Below are 12229 nucleotides of genomic sequence, written 5' to 3'. Positions count from 1 at the left end.
CCACCGCGCCCCCAGCAGCTTCTCAGCGCTTCTGTTGCAGCCAGCACTGGCCGGCAACGCTTCACTCCGGTAAACTGCCTCCTTCCCTTGGTTAGCGGGTTCCGGACTTGGGTCTTCCGGTCTACTGGGACCCCAAAATCCAAGCGCTTGGTGACCCATTGTCCCCTGGTCCACTGGGACCACCCTCTGGATGACCAGGTCATCCTCCGGTTTTGAGAAGGGATGAAGACGTTCTTCTCTATCTCTTAACCTCTGTTTCTGAACGATTGAGCAGGGAAATCGGGGACGCCCATTTCCTGTTCTTCGTTTCTGCCCGCGAACCAATTATGGGAAGTCGAACCTTTATACTAGCAGATGCCCTGAGAGCCTGTCTGCCTTGATACGAGTTGGGAAATGGGTTGCGGTGGCCCAGGGATAGTTAGGAACTTTTCTAAGCGGTCTGATATCCCTCCAAATGTTCCCCCCTATCAGCTGCCATTTATTTTCCCATCAGCCGCCATTTTGTGATGGCGCGCAGTCGCTGCCTGGTGACATCACAGTCGCCATATTGGCCCCACCAGACTGCAATTTTGTTGGGCGGCTGCCCGGCCGCTCCGCACGGTCCTAAATGCGCTCGGCTTCTGGCTCCCTTTCCGGCCCACTCGCGTGCGCCCTAGGTGCTGCGGGAAACGCCAGGCCGGGGCTGGGGTGACACCCTCTGCCCGTGGGGAGTCCGCGTTGCCATTCTTGCCAGATACCTGCACTGGGACGCGCTCTTTGTGTGTGAGTGTAGGTCCGTCTGACAGAACGTCTGACAGCTGACAGAACCTTAACATGGCATCTAAAGTTTTAATTCCAGAGAGAAAGAGGCGGAGATGGAGCGTACACTCCGACTTTGCCAAAAAGCGGATCCCTGGTAGCTGCCCTCGGCTGGTGGTGGCGGCTCAGCCCTCTGGAGCGCCACCTAGGTGTGGAGGACTGCAACGACGACTACCTCCAGGAGCCTGCCTGAAGTGGGGCGAAGCCACGCCCACCAATCAGACTGTGCCCGGCGTGTGGCCAGGAGGGACACTGGAACAGTGCCCTTGGAAAAGGATGAGCCCCAGGTGCCTCAACACAGGGGGAGCACCTTTCCAGACCAGGCCCTGCCACTGCCCTACTCAGCCTGGCTGAAGACTGATGGCTCCTGGATCCCTCAACCTCCATCCTCTTTGCCAGCTTAGGGTAGCTCTCCAGGTACTGAGTAAGCCAGTCTCCTTTTTGGTCGCCTGCTCAATCTCATGATTTGTTTTTTTCTTTAATAGCCCTTGCCTGTTCAAGCCTCCTCAAGCGCACATCACTAAGCTGTCCAGGGTAACCTCCAATTCGCAGTGCAGCTATGCACCCACATGCACCCCCTTCTGGGGGACTGGACTCCCGACTCCTCCCGGCCTGGGGCCCTTGACGACGCCCCTTGACAGCAGGAAGAAGCTAGAGGGTCCAATCGTCATCTGTTATCCCTACCATCAAAAGGCCGGGATGATAAGTTGGGTCCTGCACTCATGTGACTTTGTGTCACATGACCTCTGCAGGGCAAGGGAGGGGCCGAAACCCCCGTGAGAATTGGGCGTTCCCGCGAGTAAACCCTCATCTCGCGAGATGCATACCTTGAAAAGGAGAGCCCGCATCCTCAAGCTTCGGACAGGCGCGCAGGCCCCACGGTGCCTCGCCCTGATCCCCGGGAGAGCCGTGCCATTAAAACTTTACACGCCATGTGTACCGGACCTCTCTCGTGTTTTTCACACTCCGCCGTACTCACTTATTTTTTTATTTTACTCGCATTAATTTTTTATTTTACTTATCACCTCCCAAGTACTGAGATTATAAGGGTGTACCACCACTTCAGCTTAAATAATTTATTTCTTAAATTCACAGAAGCAAGGATGGCTTCCTTGAAAACACTCCTTACTTTGCTCCCATAAAATTGTACTAATTTCTGCAAAATAGTTCTAAAGTTCTAAATTCTACCTTCCTGATGGTTCCTTCTGTCTCTGTTTCCTCAAACAGCTATTGAAACTTAGATTGACTTAGCTAAAAGTAATTAGCAAGTCGACAGGACAGAGGAACTAGGACATTCTCTGTCTAAAGACAGATCTACATAATAATTAGATAATCTAGCTAGGATGGGAGGAGGGGGTTGACCTGACCTTTGCTCATGACCTTCGTGAAAAGAGACCTTGGCAGAAAGGACACCTGGGCTCCACCTTGGCAGGGAAATAAGGGGAGGAACCTTACAGGGTTTTTACTATGTCAGAATTATGTGAACAAGATGGAGGTCATGTGTATAAAAAAAGCCGGGTCCACATGTTGTATCTTTGGTAAATTCATTTGAACACCCCCCCCCCCCCGTGCCATTTCTGAACGGCATGGGGCTTTAACTGTCTTCTGTATTTCTTTCTTTTTTTGGTGGTACTGGGGTTCTTGAAAGCCCTTCTACCTCCGGGCTACACTCCCAGACCTATTTTTACATTTTTTTATTTGGAAACAGGGTCTCCTAAGCCAGCACACGCGGCTGACTTCGAACCTGCGCGATCCTCCTGTCTCTGCCTCCCAAGCGCGGGGATTACAAGCGTGCACCACCACGCCCGGCTGTATTTCTTTCTTTTTAATAAACTTCTTTAAATCTTCAGCAAGAGTCCAGGATAATGTGTATTCACCCTTAGCTCAGGACAAGAACCCCTAGTTTTTCTGTTTTTCTTCTTTTTGTGTTTTGAGGGAAACTGTGTCTGGAACCCTAAGAGGGGTCCTCGGGGACAGTTTCCCCAAAACCATAACATTCACAAAACTGTAACATCTTCCACCTTGGGTTATGTTGCCTATTTTCACAGCTTTATCTACCATCTCTTTGATAAAAGTATTTAAGAAGATAAAGAGATTAGTGCAGAGCAAACAAATACAATTAATGTACAATTGTATTGGCCTCATGTCCGTCTTCTTGGACTCTGGGAACCAGATTGGCAGCATGGTTTCTCCTCTTGCTGTTTGTGCCCTTATGGTCTCACTCCTTTTCTCCAACTCATGATGCAGATATTCTCCTTTTATTTTATTTTTTACCTTATTCATCATATTCATATTTATTTATTTTTTACAATTTTTTTTTTTGGTGGCACTGGGGTGGAACCCAGAGGCTTTCTACCTCCAGACTACACTCCCAGACCTATTTTATACTTTATTTGGAAACAGGGTCTCACTAAGTTGCTGAGAGCCTCACTAAGTAGCTGAGGCTGGCTTCGAACTTGTGCGATCATCCTGTCTCAGCCTCCCAAGCATGGGGATTACAAGTGTGTGCCACCACACCCGGCTTACAAATTTTTTATTGAACATATTTGGTTTACATTTAAGCTATGCTTGGTGCCCTCTCCCCCCTGCCCCCATTTTCCCTTCACCCCTCCCACTAAATGATTTTCCAGGGTAACCATGCCACGTTCATAATCTTACACATATTCGGATGTAGACCCTCATTAAACCCTTGCGTTTTCATATTATTTTACTGGCTCCTGCCTTTCATTTCCACCTACAGCAGCAGTTTTCAGGCCTTAGCATATCAGAATCCACAGAGGAAAACATGGTGCTTAGTCAAAGAAGCCTGTCATAAAAGCCCGCATACGTCTGATCCCACTTCTATGAAATGTCTAGAAAGGCAAATCCATAGAGAGGGAAAGCAGATTAGCTTTTGCCTGGGGCTGGGCTGACGGTGTGGGGAATGAAGAGTGACTGACAGTGGGAATGGGATTTCTTTTTGTGGTGCTAAAAATGTTCTAAGTTAGATCCTGGTGATGTTTGCACAGCTCTATAGACATAACTAAACATCCTTAAATTGTATACCTTAAACAAGAGGCCTATATCCCCATAAAGCTGTTAAGGGGTGGGGGACAAGACTCATGTGGAAAGCTTGTTAAAACACAAATTTCTGGGTTTTACCCCCAGAGTTTCTGATTCAGTAGGTCTCATTCAATAGGTTTTGTTGTTGTTGTTTTGTGGTACTGGGGGTGGAACCCAGGGGCTTTCTACCTCCGGGCTATACTCCCAGACCTATTTTATACTTTATTTGGAAACAGGGTCTCACTAAGTTGCTGAGAGCCTCACTAAGTAGCTGAGGCTGGCTTTGAACCTGTGCGATCCTCCTGTCTCAGCCTCCCAAGTGCGGGGATTACAAGTGTGCACCACCACTCCCAGCTTTGATTCAATAGGTTTCTGATTCCAAATTTTTTTTCCCTTTTCTCTCTCTCTCTCTCTCTCTCTCTCTCTCTCTCTCTCTCTCTCTTTGTTTGCGGTACTGAGGATGGACCCAGGGGCATTCTACTTCCGAGCTACTCCCCCAGCCCTATTTTTTCTTTATTTTGAAACAGGGTCTCACTGGATTGCAAAGGGTCTCACTAAATAGTAGTTGAGGCTATCTTTGAACCACGATCCTCCTGTCTCAGCCTCCACACCCACCTGCCCCCTTCCGGCAGACTCGGACCCCGATTTCTCCCGGCCTGGGCCCCCTGACGACGCCCCTTGACAGCAGGAAGTCGCTAGGGGGTCAAATTTTCATCTCTTACCCCCTTAACAAAAAAGGCCGGGATGAAAGGTCTGAGCTGCTGCCCCGGAGGGGGAGGGGCCAGAAGCCCAGGAGGCAGGAAGGACCCGCCTCCTTACCCCACAGAGCACCGTGTTTCCCACAGAAGAGACCACTCCCCTCGATATAAGGGAGATGCTGCTATCTCACAGACACAGTTCGACTCTGGTGGGGGGCTCTCCCCAAGCCTGCTCCCGCCAGAGCGGGGGCAGGGGAAGGAACTGCCCGGGAAAGGTGCACTGACCCTCCGGTGAATAAAGGCTTATGGCATCCATATTGGATTTCCCGTGTATCTGTGTGACCCGAGGGACCCGCCGTGCCTATTTAATCTATCATTGAGGTTATAAACTTGTGCCACCATGCCCACTCAACAGGGTACTTTTGGCTAGAAGAAACAGAGAAGTCAATTCAAGAAAATTTAAATAAGAAAATTAAAGCTTGTGCAACTGGATATGATGGGAAAGTACAGTTCACTTCAGTTACTACAATGTCAACAGCACTTGCTCTCTCTTCTCTCTCAAGTAGGTTTGGTTTCATCCCACAGCCAGTGCGCTCTTAGCTTTCAAATGGCTACTAGTAACAACTAGGGCTGAATGCTTGTTGATTTACTTCTGGTAAGAGATACAGAAAGAGTGACTCTCAACCACCCAACAGTCTTCTTCCTTCTTTCAATGGGGAATGTTTGGTGTACTTGGTAACATTCTATTTCTTGACTTGGGTTTGCTCTGTAAACATGCAAAATGTTGCATAATGATCATTGGACATCAATAAAACACGAAAGTTTTAGCTGGGTGCAGGGGCATACACCATTATTCCTACTACTTGGGTGTTTTCAAAATAAAAAATAAAAAGGAGCCAGGCATGGTGGCACACACTTGTAATCCCAGCATTTGGGAGGCTGAGACCAGAGGATCACAGTTAGCAGACAGCCTCAGCTACTTAGTGAGGCCCTTTGCAACTCAGTGAGAACCTGTTTCAAAATAAAGAATAAAAATAGGACTGGGGGACTTCCGGGAAGATGGCGACCGAGAAAAGCGGGGCTTAAGAGTCCCGCTAACAACCAATCTCCATTACCACAAAAAGAGCGCCTTTCATAGCCAGAAAACACCATCACCAGAAAAACAAAAAAACCCACCAGGCTCCAGAGAGAAAGCGGACTGAGAACAGAGCTCAGGGCCACAGAGGAGACACACGCGCCCGAGGACGCGGCAGCAGCGCCATACTGCCGGCGGCAGCGGCGAACTCAACGGACGGCTACAGCAAGCCAGGTGAGCCGCTGCGGAACAGCCAGGCGGGATCTTTCGGCGCAGACAGCATTTAAAGCTCCCAGTGGCTGAGCTCAGCACACGCTGCAGGGATTCAGAGTGGAAATCAAAACCAGAGAAGAAAAAATACGCCAGCCTCATGGCCGAGGGCGTGGCAGAGGCGCCATATTGCCACCGGCGGCGGCAGCAGCAGTGAATTCACCGAGTCCAGTACAGCTACATCTGCGTACTCAAGAACAGTGAGTCAAATTGCGGGCCACAGAGGAGAAATCGCAGTATTGGGCCTCCTGGGACTTGACCCAGTGAGGGAGTGGTGGTGGCAGAGATATCACATCATAGGAGAACGTGCAACCTGGCACCCCCCCATAGTTTAAAGCAGCCTCTATCGACTCCCTGGGTCGGAGACTCTGTGATACAACCCAGTAAAGGAGTAGTGGGGTCTGAGATAATACAGACTCGAGATCCAGAGCACCTTAAGTGAAGCCATAGTGACCCAAGGGAAGAACCCAGAGAAGGCACAAACCTCCGAAATCATGGGAAAGAGGAATAACACTGGAGTAATGAATGTGCACAACCCCACAACATCAGAACCCGATAAAACAGAAAATCAGAGATTTCTAGAAGATCAAATCAGGAAAATAACTGTAGAAATAATAGAGGTGCTTCGAAAAGAACTCAGAGAGAGCCAAAAAGAGATAAAGGATGCAATTAATGAAGTAAAGGCCTCAATTCAAAGCACAAACAACCGATTAGACCACATGGGGAACAGAATCTCGCTCTTAGAAGATGAGCAATCCAAAAATGAATGCATAGTTTCTAATCTAGAAAAAAATATCCAACAGCGGGAATCTGACATTGAAGAAATATGGGCCCATCTTAAGAGAGCTAACCTAAGAATAATTGGAATAGAGGAGGGAAAAGAAAGTGATACCAAAGGGATCAACAATCTCTTCAAGGAAGTAATAGCAGAAAATTTTCCAAACATGGAGCAAGAGGTTGATACACAGATCCAGGAAACTTATAGAACTCCCTTTAGACAGGATCGGAGAAGAGGATCCCCACGCCATATAATTGTCAAAATGACCAATGTGGAAGCCAAGCAGAGAATCTTAAAGGCAACAAAAACAAAGGGCCAAGTGACATTCAGAGGCAAACCAATTAGAATCACTCCAGACTTCCCAAACCAAGTCATGAGAGCCAGAAGGGCTTGGAGTAACATATTCCAAACTCTGAAAGAAAACAACTTCCAGCCAAAAATTTCCTATCCAGCAAAACTTTCTATCAAATTAGATGGAGAAATAAGAAGCTTCCATGACAAACAGAAACTGAAGGAATTTATGTCTTCAAAACCAGCGCTAGAGAAAATACTCAAAGAGATTAACTACAAAGAAGAAATAGGTAACACTCACCAGAACCAGAGAAACAAGAGTTTCCATCCAACAGACAACTAAGATTGGTTATCTGTGGAGATTCATTATTTATGTTAGTCTTTTACCTATCTCTAAGTTGTATTGTTTGCCTTTATTGTTGTTAATTTTTAGGATTTCTAGTTGGAATATTAATATACCTTCAGATATAGCATTTGGAAATATTTTATCCAATTCTATTAGTAACTTTTAACTCTGTTTACATTGTCTTTGGATATACAATATTTTCTTTTATTTTTTAGGGAGTTTGTATATTCTTCTGTTGCCTGTGCCATTGAAATCATATCCAAGAAATCACTGCCAATTTCAATGTTGTGAGGTTTTATGACCCAGATTTTCTCCTAAAAGTTTACAGTCTTAAGATTTATATTTAGGTCTTTTATCTATTTTGAGTTAATACTTGTATATGGGATTAGGTAAAGGTCCAATTTTATTCTTTTCCATGTAATTATTATTTTTCAACAATATTTAGTTAAAAGATTATTATTTCCACCACCAAATGTTCGTGGAAACCTTATCAAAAATAACTTGACAATATAGGGAAGAATTTAGCTCTAGGCTTGTATTTAACTCCAATGGTCTATATATCTGCCTTTAGAACAGTACTACACTGTTTCAATTATTGTAGCTTTATATGGTTTGAAATTAGAAAATATATATCTGCTAGCTTTGTTCTTTTTCAAGATCGTTTTGGGTATCTAGAATTCATATTCCATATTAGGATAGATTTTTTTCTGAAAAATAAATATATAAATATATGATAGTTTCACCTAAAAAAACAGAAAAAAATATGCTCTAGTAAGAAAGAAAGCAAAAAGAAATATTGAAATGCTATCTTTAAATCATCAAACGCTTGGTATCAGACAAATGAAACTGTTATGTGAGATTATCATTTTTAATTTTGGATAAATTGCTATAATACTAGATGTCAACCACTAAGCCAAGCATGGGAAGGAGGGATGGGGAGAGAATGGGGTGGGGATCGGGTGGGGGCTGACTGGGCGATGTGTGCATGTATGTCTACAAAAGTTTGTATCCCACTATGATGTATGAATACAGTGCACCAATAAAATAAAATTTAAAAAAAAAAGTCAAAAAAAAAAAAAAAAAAAATAGGACTGGGGATGTAGCTCAGAGGTAGAAGGGCCCTGGGTTCCATCCCAAGTACTGCAAAAAAGAAGAAAAAGGAAAAAAAAAAAAAGAATAAAACTGCACCACTGTGAGAACCTCACTTATGTGTTGGTGGAGAGGGGTGGGAAAGACTTTTCTAGGGCATACCTCGGCCTCACATCTAGGGATGAAATGTCTGGACTTTGGCACATGCCATCTTCCGCTGCACTAGGTAATGTAGGTAATGGCAAATTTTTTTTGCAAAGTGATTCATCTATTAGAATTTGGTTTAGTTGCAAGTAAGGCCAAGCCCAAAATAGAAAGAGAATACACTTATCTGTTATATAAACTGATTCTGGAGCTAGGCAGTATAAGGATGGAAGGGTAGCTTTCTAAAGTCATCAGGGAATCGGAAGTATTCTATCTTGCTGCCCTACCAAGATCAACTATCATGTACACATTTTAGGCAACTAGAAAAAAAAAAAGAGAAAAAGACTTCAAGTATATACAACTGGCCAAACTTAGTACTTGGTCACATCTACCTGCAAGAGAATCTGGGATATATAGTCTTTATTTGGAGTGATTAAATGTTCTACTAAAGATGATGAATCCTAGTACCAAGGAAGAAAGGGAGAACTATTATTGGAAGTAAGTGAGTAGTCTCCACAATGGTAGTATATATTTGGTACTGGGGATGGAACCCAGGGGTATTCTACCTCTGGGCTTTACCCCTGAAGGGTCCGAGAATCGCCCACCAACTCAAATAACGAAGGACTCACAAGAGATGTAAAACCAAGCAGGGTTTATTGTGCTGCAGCTCTTATTGGCAGGCCAAGGTCAAGTCTCCTTCACAAGCCTGTCATTCAGAGGAATTGTCCAGCAGCTACCAGAGGAATGATTCCTTCTGGCTGAGCTAATGTTCAGCCTCTTAGACAGTAAGCAAGTGGTCGGAGCTCGAGCCCAAAACAGACCTTACTTTTATAGTCCCAGAAGGGGTGTTCACATTGGGATACAGCCAATAGGTTTACAAGTACAGCCATCTTGTTCTTCGCAGCCAGCCAATAGATTTACAGAGTAAACAAGTGCAGCCATCTTGTTCTTTGCAGCCATCTTGTTCTTTGCAACATTCTTAACAGAAACACACTTTGGAAACATTCTTAATAAGTTCCAGACACTTTGGAAACATTCTTAACAGGAATACAAGTTCCAGACACTTTAACTTACTTCTATATTTTAATTTTATAAGGGGAATGGGATGGCCTTCTCAATACTCATATTCCTAATTTAATAAGGGGAATGGGATGGCCCTCTCAATACTCTTACACCCCCAGCCCTACTTTCCTTCCTTTCTTTCTGTATTATTTTTGCAGTACTGGGGATGGAACCCAGGGACATTCTACCTCTGAGCTACACCCCAGCCCTAATTTTTATTCTTTATTTTGAAACAGGATCTCACTGAGTTGAAAAGGGTCTTACTAAGTAGCTGAGGCTGGCCACAAACCCAGATCTTCCTGTCTCAGCCTCCCAAATAGTGGGATTACAGGTGTGCACCACCACACCAGACTAGTTAGTATGTTTTAATTTGGTTTCCACTCTATGCCAGTGACTCCTAAGGTGTAGCTGGGGACACAGCGGTGAATAAATCACAATTCTGAATTTGCAGATATTATATCCAGTGAAGAAGATGATACACAAGTGGTCTGTATGTGTAAGTCACATGCTGACAAGTGCTGCTGTGAAGAGAATCCAAGAAGAGAATACATGCTGGTAAATAAGACAGCCTCAGGGGCAAGTGACGTGGGAAGAACAAAACCCTGAGGAAACTGAGGCCCGTGATGGAAGGAGCAGGCCGGCGGGCAGGAGGCAGGGCAGGTGTGAGAGGTGTGACCTGGCGGGGCCTGGCCTTGGGACTCAGGAACAGCAGAACTGAGGAGTGGAGCAGAGCCTCTACCCGCAGCCTGCTGTGGCCTGCCCCTGATGCTGCCTTACGCAACATCCTGTGACAACGTGACAGTAGCTGACTGGTACATGTTGATGCTGCCCCCATTTCTCAGTTTATCTTGTTTCCCCCTCCTCCTTCTTTTGCGGTACTGGGGATGGAACCCAGGGGCATTCAACCTCTGAGCTATACCCCCAGCCCTATTTTTTTTATTCTTATATTGAAACAGGGTCTCAGTAAATTGCGGAACGCCTCACTAAGCAGCTGAGGCTGTCCACAAATGCAATCCTCCAGTCTCAGCCTCCCAAATGCTGAGATTACAAGTATGCACCACCACGCCCGGCTTCTTTTTTTTTTTTTAACTCCTTAAATGTGATAATTAAAGTACAACAACTGTTTTGTTCACAAGGCAGCCTGTGGTAGGTAGGGTGCCCACTGCCACTCTTTCATGTCGTGTGTGTGTGTGTGTGTGTGTGTGTGTGTGTGTGTGTGTGTTATTGGGGATGGAACCCAGGTACATTGTACCTTGAGCTATACCCTCAGTCCTATTTTTATTATTATTATTATTATTTTCTTTTTTTGGTGGTACTGGGGTTCCTGGAAGCCCTTCTACCTCCGGACTACACTCCCAGACCTATTTTTACATTTTTATTTGGAAACAGGGTCTCCTAAGCCAGTGTGCGTGGCTGGCTTCGAACCTGCGTGATCCTCCTGTCTCTGCTTCCCAAGCGCGGGGATTACAAGCGTGCACCACCACGCCCGGCTATTTTAATTTTAATTTTTGGAAACAGTGTCACTAAGTTTTTGAGGCCTTGGTAATTTGCTGAGACTGGCCTTGAACCTGTGATCCTCCTGTCTCAGCTTCCCAACTACTGGGATTAAGGTGTATACTGTACCAGTATTGGGAATGGCCTAGGAAGATTTGAGAAAGCTCTGATTATTAATATATTTCAAAAATAATTGTGTCAAAATGGCAGCAGACCTGGTTAAAGAAAAGACTTGGTTTCTGCCAAAAGAAAAAGGCAATTCCAATGTAAATTAACCTAGCTGAAGGTAATTAGGGCAGGAGAGCTAGGGCTTACTCTTTCTAAAGACAGATCTACTTGATAGTCTAGGGAGGATGGAGCAGGGGGTTGACCTTTGCCCTTCATGAAAGGAGACACCTTGCCACACCTTGCTGGGGGAGGTACCTTAAAGGGTAAGGGGAGGTACCTTACAGGGACTTTTACTACGTTAGAATTACATAAACAAGATGGAGGTCATGGGTATAAAAAGTCCGGTCCATGTGCTGTATCTTGGGGGTGGTGAATTGGCTCGGACCACACTCCCCCCATGCCTTTCTGGCACGGGGCTGTAACTATCTTCTGCATTTCTATCTTTTTAATAAACTTCTTTAAATCTTCAGCAAGTGTCCGAGCTATGTATACTTATCCTTAGCTCAGGACAAGAACCTGTGGCTTTTTCCCCCCTGTTTTTCTGTTCTTTGGGTTTTGTTGTGGTTTGAGGGAAATTGTGTCCAGGATCCTAACAGGGGTCCTCAGGAACAGTTTCCCCAAAACCATATTCTCCCAATCCGTAACACATTTCACCATAACATATACCACCATGCCTGGCCTTTCATATCTGTTTATAAGTTCATTATTTTGTTTCCTCTTTATTTAAAAAAGATAAATGTCAGCCAGGCATGGTGGCATGTACCTCTAATCCAAGCATTTGGGAGGCTGAGACAGGAGGATCCACAGGTTTAAGGCTAGCCTCAGCAAATTAGTGAGACCCTGTTTCAAACCAAACAGAAAAGGGCTGGGGAGCTGAGCATGATATTGCATCCTTGCAATCCCAATACTGGGGAGCCTGAGACAGGAGGATAGCAGGTTTCCAGCCAGCCCCAGCAATTTAGTGAGGCTCTCTG

Source organism: Muscardinus avellanarius (assembly GCF_963383645.1).
Source record: "Muscardinus avellanarius genome assembly, chromosome: 14".
NCBI lineage: Eukaryota > Metazoa > Chordata > Mammalia > Rodentia > Gliridae > Muscardinus > Muscardinus avellanarius.
The sequence above is the reverse complement of the archived record's forward strand: the minus strand, read 5'-3'. Positions refer to the sequence as shown.